The 8,773-nt window shown below is 42.9% G+C and overlaps 1 non-coding gene across 1 annotated transcript; it reads left to right on the forward strand.

Moving 5' to 3' along the window:
- The first annotated feature begins 1,427 nt into the window (after positions 1–1,427).
- Positions 1,428–1,535, forward strand: LOC125123748 (U6 spliceosomal RNA). The gene has a single exon (XR_007134135.1). It is a non-coding gene; the product is annotated as a U6 spliceosomal RNA (small nuclear RNA).
- Positions 1,536–8,773: the final 7,238 nt, after the last annotated feature.

Raw genomic sequence — 8,773 nt, forward strand, 5'->3', positions numbered from 1 at the left:
GAAAACATTCTAAAACAATTTGTAAGTAAATTGCAGATACCATGATATTTCACTTCTAAACACATTTTTTTTTTCTTTTTAGGTAGCTGCACCTGCGGCATATGGAAATTTCCAGGCCAGGGGTCAACTCAGAGCTGCAGCTGCTGGCCTTCGCCACAGCCACAGCAACGAAGGGATCTGAGCCACAGCTCACAGCAACACCAAATCCTTAACCCAATGAGCAAGGCCAGGGATCAATCCTGCATCCTCATGGATACTAGTGGGGTTCATAACCCGCAGAGCCACAGCAGGATCTCCTCACTTCTAAACGCTTTTGAACACATCTTCTAAGACTAGAGATTTCTGAGAATCCAGGTCAGTTTCCTATGGAATGTCCTAAAATTCTGGCTTAGTCACTGTCAGCTGTCTCTCCTGGGCTACTTCCCTCCATGGAATATTTTCCTGCATGTATTCACCTGCACAGACTGTCTGCAGATTCAGGGTCTGTTTCAAACCCTACCTCCCCCAGGAAGCCTTCTCTGACATCATTTAATAGGTTGTTTTGTTATCTCACTGTTCATTCAACATTTTTTTGAGTAGAACCATTCAGACCAAGACTCAGTCCTGCTCTCAGGGAGCTTGCAGTCTGGGTGTTGGGGAGCAGAGCAGGTAATTAAGCAGAGTGTGCTGGGGATGTAGGAGGCACCAGCCAGGACTTGGTGCTGTTGGAGGTAGAGGAGGCATAGCTCCCTGAGTCTGGGGTGGCCAGAAAAGGTATTTCAAGAGGCAGATGGCATCTAACCTGAGAGCTGAGGGATAATACTTGGGAGGATGTGGAACCAGGGGCAGATCAGGATTGGTGGAAGATGTCTCAGAGTTTCATGTCAGGAAAATTTCTCTGCCCACATAAATTTCTCTGCCCTCAAAAATATTATTTGAATGGGAGTTCCAGTCATGGCTCAGCAGAAACGACTCTAACTAGTATCCAAGAGGATTCACTTTTGATGCCTGGCTTCGCTAAGTGAAGGATCTGGTATTGCCGTGAGCTGTGGTGTAGGTTGCAGACAAGATTCAGATCTGGCGTGGCTGTGGTTGTGGCTCCGACAGGACCCCTAGCCTGGGAATCTCTGTATGCCACAGGTGCGGCCATAAAAAGACAAAAAAAAAATGTCTGAGTGAATGAAATGCTGAATGGAGAGTAGATTGGAGAAGAACAGAGTCTATTGGGGAGCTAAGGCAGCCATCTAGCAGACATTCACAGTGTAGCTTGATATTAGGATATTAGGGTTTATAGGAGTTAACAATCAGCAAGGTTTGGTTATTGAGTAGATGTGGGAGGATGAGCAGGGAGATAAGTCAAAACTGGTTAAAGCATCCAAATTTCTGGCTTGAGCAATTGGATTGACACTGGAACCTTCGATGAATCAGGTAATTTAAAAGAAGAAATAGAGCTCTCGCTTTGGCAGCACATATTCTAAAATTGGAATGATACAGGGAAGAATAGCATGGCTCCTGCACAGGATGGCATGCAAATTCATAAAGTGTTTCATTTTTTTTTTAAACAAGGACCTATTGTTTAGCAGAGGGAGGTCTGCTCTGCTCAATGTTCTGTAATTACTTAGGGATAAAAGAATGGGTATATAAATATGTATAACTGATTCACTTTGCTATAAACCCGAAGCTAATATAACATTGTAAATCAACCCCAATAGTTTTTTTCTTTGTCTTTTTTTTTTGCCTTTTTCTAGGGCCGCTCCTGCGGCATATGGAGGTTCCCAGGCTAGGGGTCTGGGTCTTCCCTATGCCAGAGCCACAGCAACCCGGGATCCGAGCCGCATCTGCGACCTACACCACAGCTCACGGCAATGCCAGATCCTTAACCCACTGAGCAAGGGCAGGGATTGAACCTGCAACCTCATAGTTCCTAGTCAGGTTCGTTAACCACTGTGCCACGATGGGAATTCCCATTTTTTTTTCTTTTTTTCTTATTAAGGCTGCACCTGTGGCTTATGGAAGTTCCCAGGCTAAGGGTTGAATCAGAGCTGCAGCTGCTGGCCTATGCCACAGCCACAGCAATGTGGTGCGGAAGTCTATGCTGCAGCTTGTGGCAATGCCGGATCCTTAACCCACTCAACAAGGCCAGGGATTGAACACGCATCCTCACGGATACTATTCAGATTCTTAACCTGCTGAGCCACAATGGGAACTCTATAAATTAAAAAATAAAAAAGAAAGGAAAAAGAAATAGCATTTTATGGGTGGATGAGAGAAATGAGAATCCTTTCTCACATGTTTTATTTGAAGTGCCTGAGGCTCATCCAAGTGGAAACATGTGATAGTTGGGAGTATACATGAAAGGTCAGGGGACTCATCTAGACCGAAGTGGAACTTCACTGCAGGCATGGAGATGACATCACACCTAGGACATGAGTGTGGCTTGAGTGGAGAAGTGAACTGATCCTCAAACATGGAGGAACTGCCACATTTGGGATTTAATCAGAAGCAGGAGACTGAGGAGGTGTGGCCAGAGAAATGAGAGGAAAGTCAGAACCTGATGCCAAGGAAACCAAGAACACTACCAAGGAAGGAGGAAATGGTTAGTGAGTCAAATGGTTCCTAGAACATAAAAGTCAGATGAGGATGTACAAAGGTCCACTGAGGATATCACTGAAGGACAGTACCAATAAAGTGATAAGGGCAGAAGCAAGATTCCAGGGGCTTGGTGATGAGCAGAACCCAAGGCAGGGAGGTATTTATAAGGGGTATGCTCTGTAGCAACAGGAAGATTTTGGGAGTGGTGGATGGAGGAAGGGAAAGCTCTCTGAAATGGGGTCTCCCATTCTCCGTTGTTCCTCAGCATCCAGCTAATGAGGAGCGAACTGAGATGGGATACGGGAAAGGAGGAGGATGGTGGCAACTGCCAAATAAACACACCGTCTAGGGAAGGCGGCCAAGGCTGGGCCCAGAATATCTGGAACGGAACCCATCTTCCGTCTGCAGCAGGAAGTGGTGTTGGGAGCTGAGTTGACTGTGGAATTTCCGAGCTGGGAGGATGTTCCTGGTGAATGCTTTTTATTTATTTATTTATTCATTCATGAAAAAGAGTTGGACTTAAGTGACACCCACTCCAAACCCCACATTCCCTCCCACAGAGGAAGTGCTTTATTTAGCCTTATGTTCCAGTTGAAAAATATCCCTGAGGTTTGGAGGCTTCTACTGGTTGTTTGTCACCCTTAAATATGGCAGGATGTTAATGCATGTGGCAAGATTGGACTCTTTGTGTACTGATTTCAGCTGAGGTCCTAAGAGAATAGGTGGCACCATCCCAACCTCTGTACCAAGAGGAAGTCCTGTTAGACCATCTATGCAGGATGTGGAAAGAATGTCTCTAAAACCAGCTTTAGGAACCTTAGATGACCCTCCCCTTCTCTGGGCAATGGAAGAGGTTGGTGAGGCAGAGAGGGTTGAAATGTGTGCTATGGTCCTATCTCCCTTGAAGCAGGGGATGCTGTCCTTTATCTAGAGTCAAATGAGAGTCTTTTGGCACCATTCAGAAAGCTTGATATGTGCCCCTGGAACTTGCAGGACACAGCAGACTGGTACCTGATTCACCAAAGAAAATTGATTTTTACAAGACTGCCTTGAACTGACCGTCGGAGATCTAAACGGAGATGTTTTGGGGAGGAAATTTTAGCCCCTGAGGGGGTGGGTCAAAGGAACTGTCTTTTTGTACCAGATGTAGCCATACAAGAGAGGAAAAGAGGATTGCTTAGATCCTTCCCCAAAGCGTTACCTGGCATAAGGGGGTGATCCCAGAATAAGGAGCCTGAAGATAAACCATCCCAGATACTGGGATATTTAAAGGAGGTGGCTAGGAAAAGGCATCCTAAGCAAGTGATTAAACTGGGACCCTCAAGGCTTTCTGAAGCACTTACAAGAAGGGTTCTTGGCTGCACAGTGGAAATCTGTCCAGCAGCAAAGATCAAAATATAGCTGTTGCCTTCGTATCTGTGATATTGTGATTTATCATAGAAAATATATATTTGGTCTTTACCCTTGGTTTCTGGTATAAAGTTCCTAAAACTCTTGGGATTTCTCAAGTAATAAAAACAATAAAGGTGTCTTGATATTCATAAGAAACCCCTTTCAACCTCACCTGAGTTTATGTTAATGAAATGACCTTTGGAAAGCCCATAAGGATGGAGGGGCTGGTTGCCAGGGAAACCACTTTTTGTCCCATCTCCCCCCTGACCTCCAGAGAGGGAAGAGGATCTGGAGATTGAGTTCAATCACTAATTGCCAATGATTTATTTAATCATGCCTTTAGAGATCCAGAGAGTGGTATGCCTGAAGAGGACATGGAAGCTCCTCATGCTTTCCCCATACCTTGCCCTATGCACCTGTTCTGATTGGCTGTTCCAGAGTTATATCTCTTTATAATAAACCAGTAATAGAGTAAATAAAAATGTCTCCGTGCATGAACTTAATCAAACCCAAGAAAGCGGCCATGGGAACCTCTGATCTGTAGCCAGTCAGAAGCACAGGTGACAACCTGGACTTGCAGCTATTGGTATCTGAAGTGGGAAGGGGACAGTCTTGTTAGGACTGAGCCCTTAACCTGTGAGATCTGATGTCACCTTCACATAGACAGTGTCAGGATTGAGTTGAATTATAGGACATTCAGTGTCCATGAGAATTGAGGAATTGCAATTAGACCCCTAGCCTGGGAAACTCCATATGCCTCGGGTATGGCCCTAGAAAAGACAAACAAACAAACAAACAGAAAAATCCAAGGCTATTATTTCGTATGTCCTTAGGGAGCTGCCATTAAGCGAAATAATGGAGGCTATCTGAATATCAAGTGTCAATAAAAAAGTCAAGAGTTTTCAAGAGCATAAAAAAGAAAAATAAAAAAAGAACTTCTTTGGGTAAGTTTACTTAAACATCAAAGTGTGGCTAAACACATCTGAAGCCTTCTGAAGGTTAGATGGTGCTGGACTGCCAAAGAAACTTTAAGCCTGACCTGCAGCCCATAAAGCAACCTCAGATCTTCTATACTAGTCTGAAGCCAATTGTGAAAGGTATGCAGAACCCAGGGAGGTCACATGCTTCAAAGCCAATTTTATTTTATTTTATTTGGCCATGCCAAAAGTACTCAGAAATTCCCAGGCCAGGGATCAAACCTGCACCACAGCAGTGACCTGAGCCACAGCAGTGACTGCCACTTCCTTAACCCACTGAGCCACCAGGGAATTCCCAAAGCCCCTTTTTTTCTTTCTGTGTTTTTCTTTTTTATGGCTGCTCCTGTGGCCTATGGAAGTTCTCAGGCCAGGGGTTGAATTGAATTGGAGCTGTAGCTGCCAGCCTATGCCACAGCAGTAGCAGCAACACCAGATCTGAGCCACATCTGTGACCTATGCCACAGCTTTCCACAACGACGGATCCTTAACGCACTGGGTGAGGCCAGGGATGGAACCCACATCTTCATGGACACTGCGATGTGTTCTTAACCTGCTGAGCCACAACCGGAACTTCTCGAAGCCAATTTTATATTGAGAAAAATGAATACTCAAGTGGCAATTCCAAGGCCAAAGAGGAAAAGAACAGAACCAAATTGGCCAATTAAGGAACTCACTCCACTGAGTAAATCAGGGCAGATATTTCATGACTCCTGCCTACCAAGTGCTGCTTGATCACAGTTTAGATCACTGACTGCTGAGGAGGTTTCCTCCCATTCTCCACCCCCCCCCCATTTTTTTTTTGCTTTCTAGGACTGCGCTTGTGGCATGTCGGAGTTCCCAGACTAGGGGTCAAATTGGAGTTACAGCTGCTGGCGTATGCCACAGCCACAGCAACACAGGATCCAAGCTATGTCTGCTACCTACAGTTCACGGCAACGCCAGATCTTTAACCCACTGAGTGAGGCCAGGAATTGAAATTGCAACCTCATGGTTACTGGTCAGATTCATTTCCTCTGCATCACAACGGAAACTCCCCATTCTCCTATTTTTCAAATGAGAGTTTCTGCCTTAGTTAAACTATTTTTTCTCCAGCATTGTACATAATCACCATTTGTGGTGGGGCTAGGTAATTTCTCTTTTATTTGTCTCTGCACTGAATGCAGAGAAGTTTATCCAGATCTCATGGGGAAACTGTACAACTCCCACAGACCTGGGCTTTGAGCTGGAATCATTCATTAGATAGGACTTTAAAGTCGTCTTCCTTGGGGAGGGGCAAGGATTTTTCCATTCATGGACAGAAAGGTTTGCATGGCCAGAGTGGTGGACAGTTAGAAAGATTGCTAAGTTGTACCCCATCTTCTCTATTTTCCTTTTATTCTATGGCAGTAGAAGTAGAAGTTTTTTCCGAGGCACTTGATTGCTCACCTATGACCCCACTTCGAGGACTCCCTTGCAGCGAGATGTGGCCATGTACCCAGGCCAGTGCTGTTAGTGGAAGTGATGTGTAGAGTTCCCTGGTTGTACTGTTAAAAGGAAGTTTACTTGTGTTCGTTCTAGTTTAGTCTTCATTTCTGAATTATTGTATTTCGAATTCTCTCTTGAGTGCTCTCAACTTATTTCTAAGTTTTTTTCATTCCGATTTATGTTGCTATTTCCTATCTTATATGATCTTCTCATAATCTTTTAGCTCATTTTGATGTAGTAGATTACATTTTATTTATTTATTTACTTATTTATTTTTAAAATTTTATTTTTGTCTTTTTAGGGCCGTACTTGTAGCATATAGAAGTTCCAGGCTAGGGCTTGAATTGGAGCTGCAGCTGCTGGCCTACAGCATAGCAACACCAGTTCTGAGCCACATCTGCAACCTACACTGCAACTCACCACCACGCCAGATCCTTAATCCACTGAGTGAGCCCAAGAATCCATTTTATGTCTTTGTGGATACTAGTCAGGTTTGTTTCCACTCAGCCACAACAGAAACTCCATAGATTACATTTTAAAATTTGTTTTGTGGCCACATCTTTCTGGCTCATGTTCATTATCTGTAGGGTTGTTATTTTGCTCCTTATTCTCTGTCTCTTTTCTTTAAAGTAATAGCATTATATGGGATTTGGCTTTGATAATTTTCTATTGGTTATATCTATGTGAAGTTAGTTTTCCTGATTTTTAGAAGGCGTCTGGCCAGGACTTCCTGTACAAAGAGAATAGAAGCAGTGACAAGCCGTTTTCTTGTTTTATCCTAGGATTTTTTTTTTTTTTTTTTTGGTCTCTTTCTGGGGCTGCATCTGTGGCATATGGAGGTTCCCAGGCTAGGCGTCTAATTGGAGCTGTAGCTGCTGGCCTAAGCCACAGCCACAGCAATGCGGGATCTGAGCCAGGTCTGCGACTACATCACAGCTCATGGCAACGCCGGATCCTTAACCCACTGAGCAAGGCCAGGGGTTGAACCTGCCACCTCATGGTTCCTAGTTAGATTCGTTAATCACTGAGTCATGACGGGAGCTCCTATCCTTGGATTTTAAAGGTGAAAGTTTAATGTTTCTCCATTAAGTATGATTTTTTTAAAAAGGATTTTGGTAAATCTCTTTTGCCAGATTTAGGAGTTCCATTCTGTTTTTAGATACCTAAGAATTTTTATTTTTAATGGATGTGAATCAAATATTTAAAAATTTGGGAATTCCTATTGTAGCTTAGCAGTATGCATGAAGATTCGTGTTTGATCCCTGGCTTCACTCAGTGGGTTAAGGATCTGGTGTTGCTGTGAGCTGTGGTGTACCTCACAGACTCATCTTGGATCTGGCATTGCTGTGGCTGTGGTGTAGGCCTGGGAACTTCCATATTCCACAAGTGCAGCCCTGCAAAGCAAACAACAACAACAACAACAAAAACCCACAACCCAAAACCCAATGATAATAATAATAATAATTTGAGATAATCTTGCGTATTTTAAAACTTTAGTAACAAGGTGAATATTTAATACATTTTAATAGTGAGCCCTTCCTTCCTTCCTTTCTTTCTTTTTAAGCATATGGAGGTTCAGAGCTGTAGCTGCTGGCCTACACCACAGCCATAGCAATGCCAGATCCAAGCCACATCCACAAACTACACTGTAGATTGTGGAAATGCTGGATCCTTAACCTACTGAGAAAGCTCAGGGATTGAACCTGCATCCTCATGGGTACTATTCAGGTTCTTAACCCACTGAATCACAATGGGAACTCCTGGTGAGCCATTTCTGAATTCCGGAGGTAAATCTAACTAGGGCATGATTAATCGTTGCTTTAAATACATTGATGGATATAATTTGTAGAATTTTACTTTGAATTTTTAGATTCATGTTTATGAGTGATATTGGTCTGTGATATTTCTTTCTCATTTTATTCTTGTTTGGTTTGGGCACTGGGGATTTTCTAACCTCATAAAAAGAATTGGGGCACGTTCTCTTATTTTCTGGAACAGTTTGCATGAGATTCAAATGATCTGTTTCTTGAGTGCTTTGAAGAAACTGTATAAAACCATCAGAGACTATTTTCACTGGTTATGGGGCAGACCAGAGATTTTTAAACTTTTGATTACATTTCTCGAGTGGTTATAAAATTATTTAACTTTTCTACTTCTTGAATCAGTTTTGGATAGACATAAACCAAGAAAGTTGCCCATTTCGTCTAAGTTTTTATGTTTAATAGAAAAAAGTTGTTCATATTTTATAGTTGTTTATAGTTTGTGTCTATTTTTCTATCATTATGCATCTTTTTTCATTTTTAATATTAAGTTGTGCCTCCTTTCTTATTTAAGTATTAAATTCCTAAATTTTATCATTTCATTCCTCT

The sequence above is a fragment of the Phacochoerus africanus genome, chromosome 3 (assembly GCF_016906955.1).
Source record: "Phacochoerus africanus isolate WHEZ1 chromosome 3, ROS_Pafr_v1, whole genome shotgun sequence".
Classification (NCBI taxonomy): domain Eukaryota; kingdom Metazoa; phylum Chordata; class Mammalia; order Artiodactyla; family Suidae; genus Phacochoerus; species Phacochoerus africanus.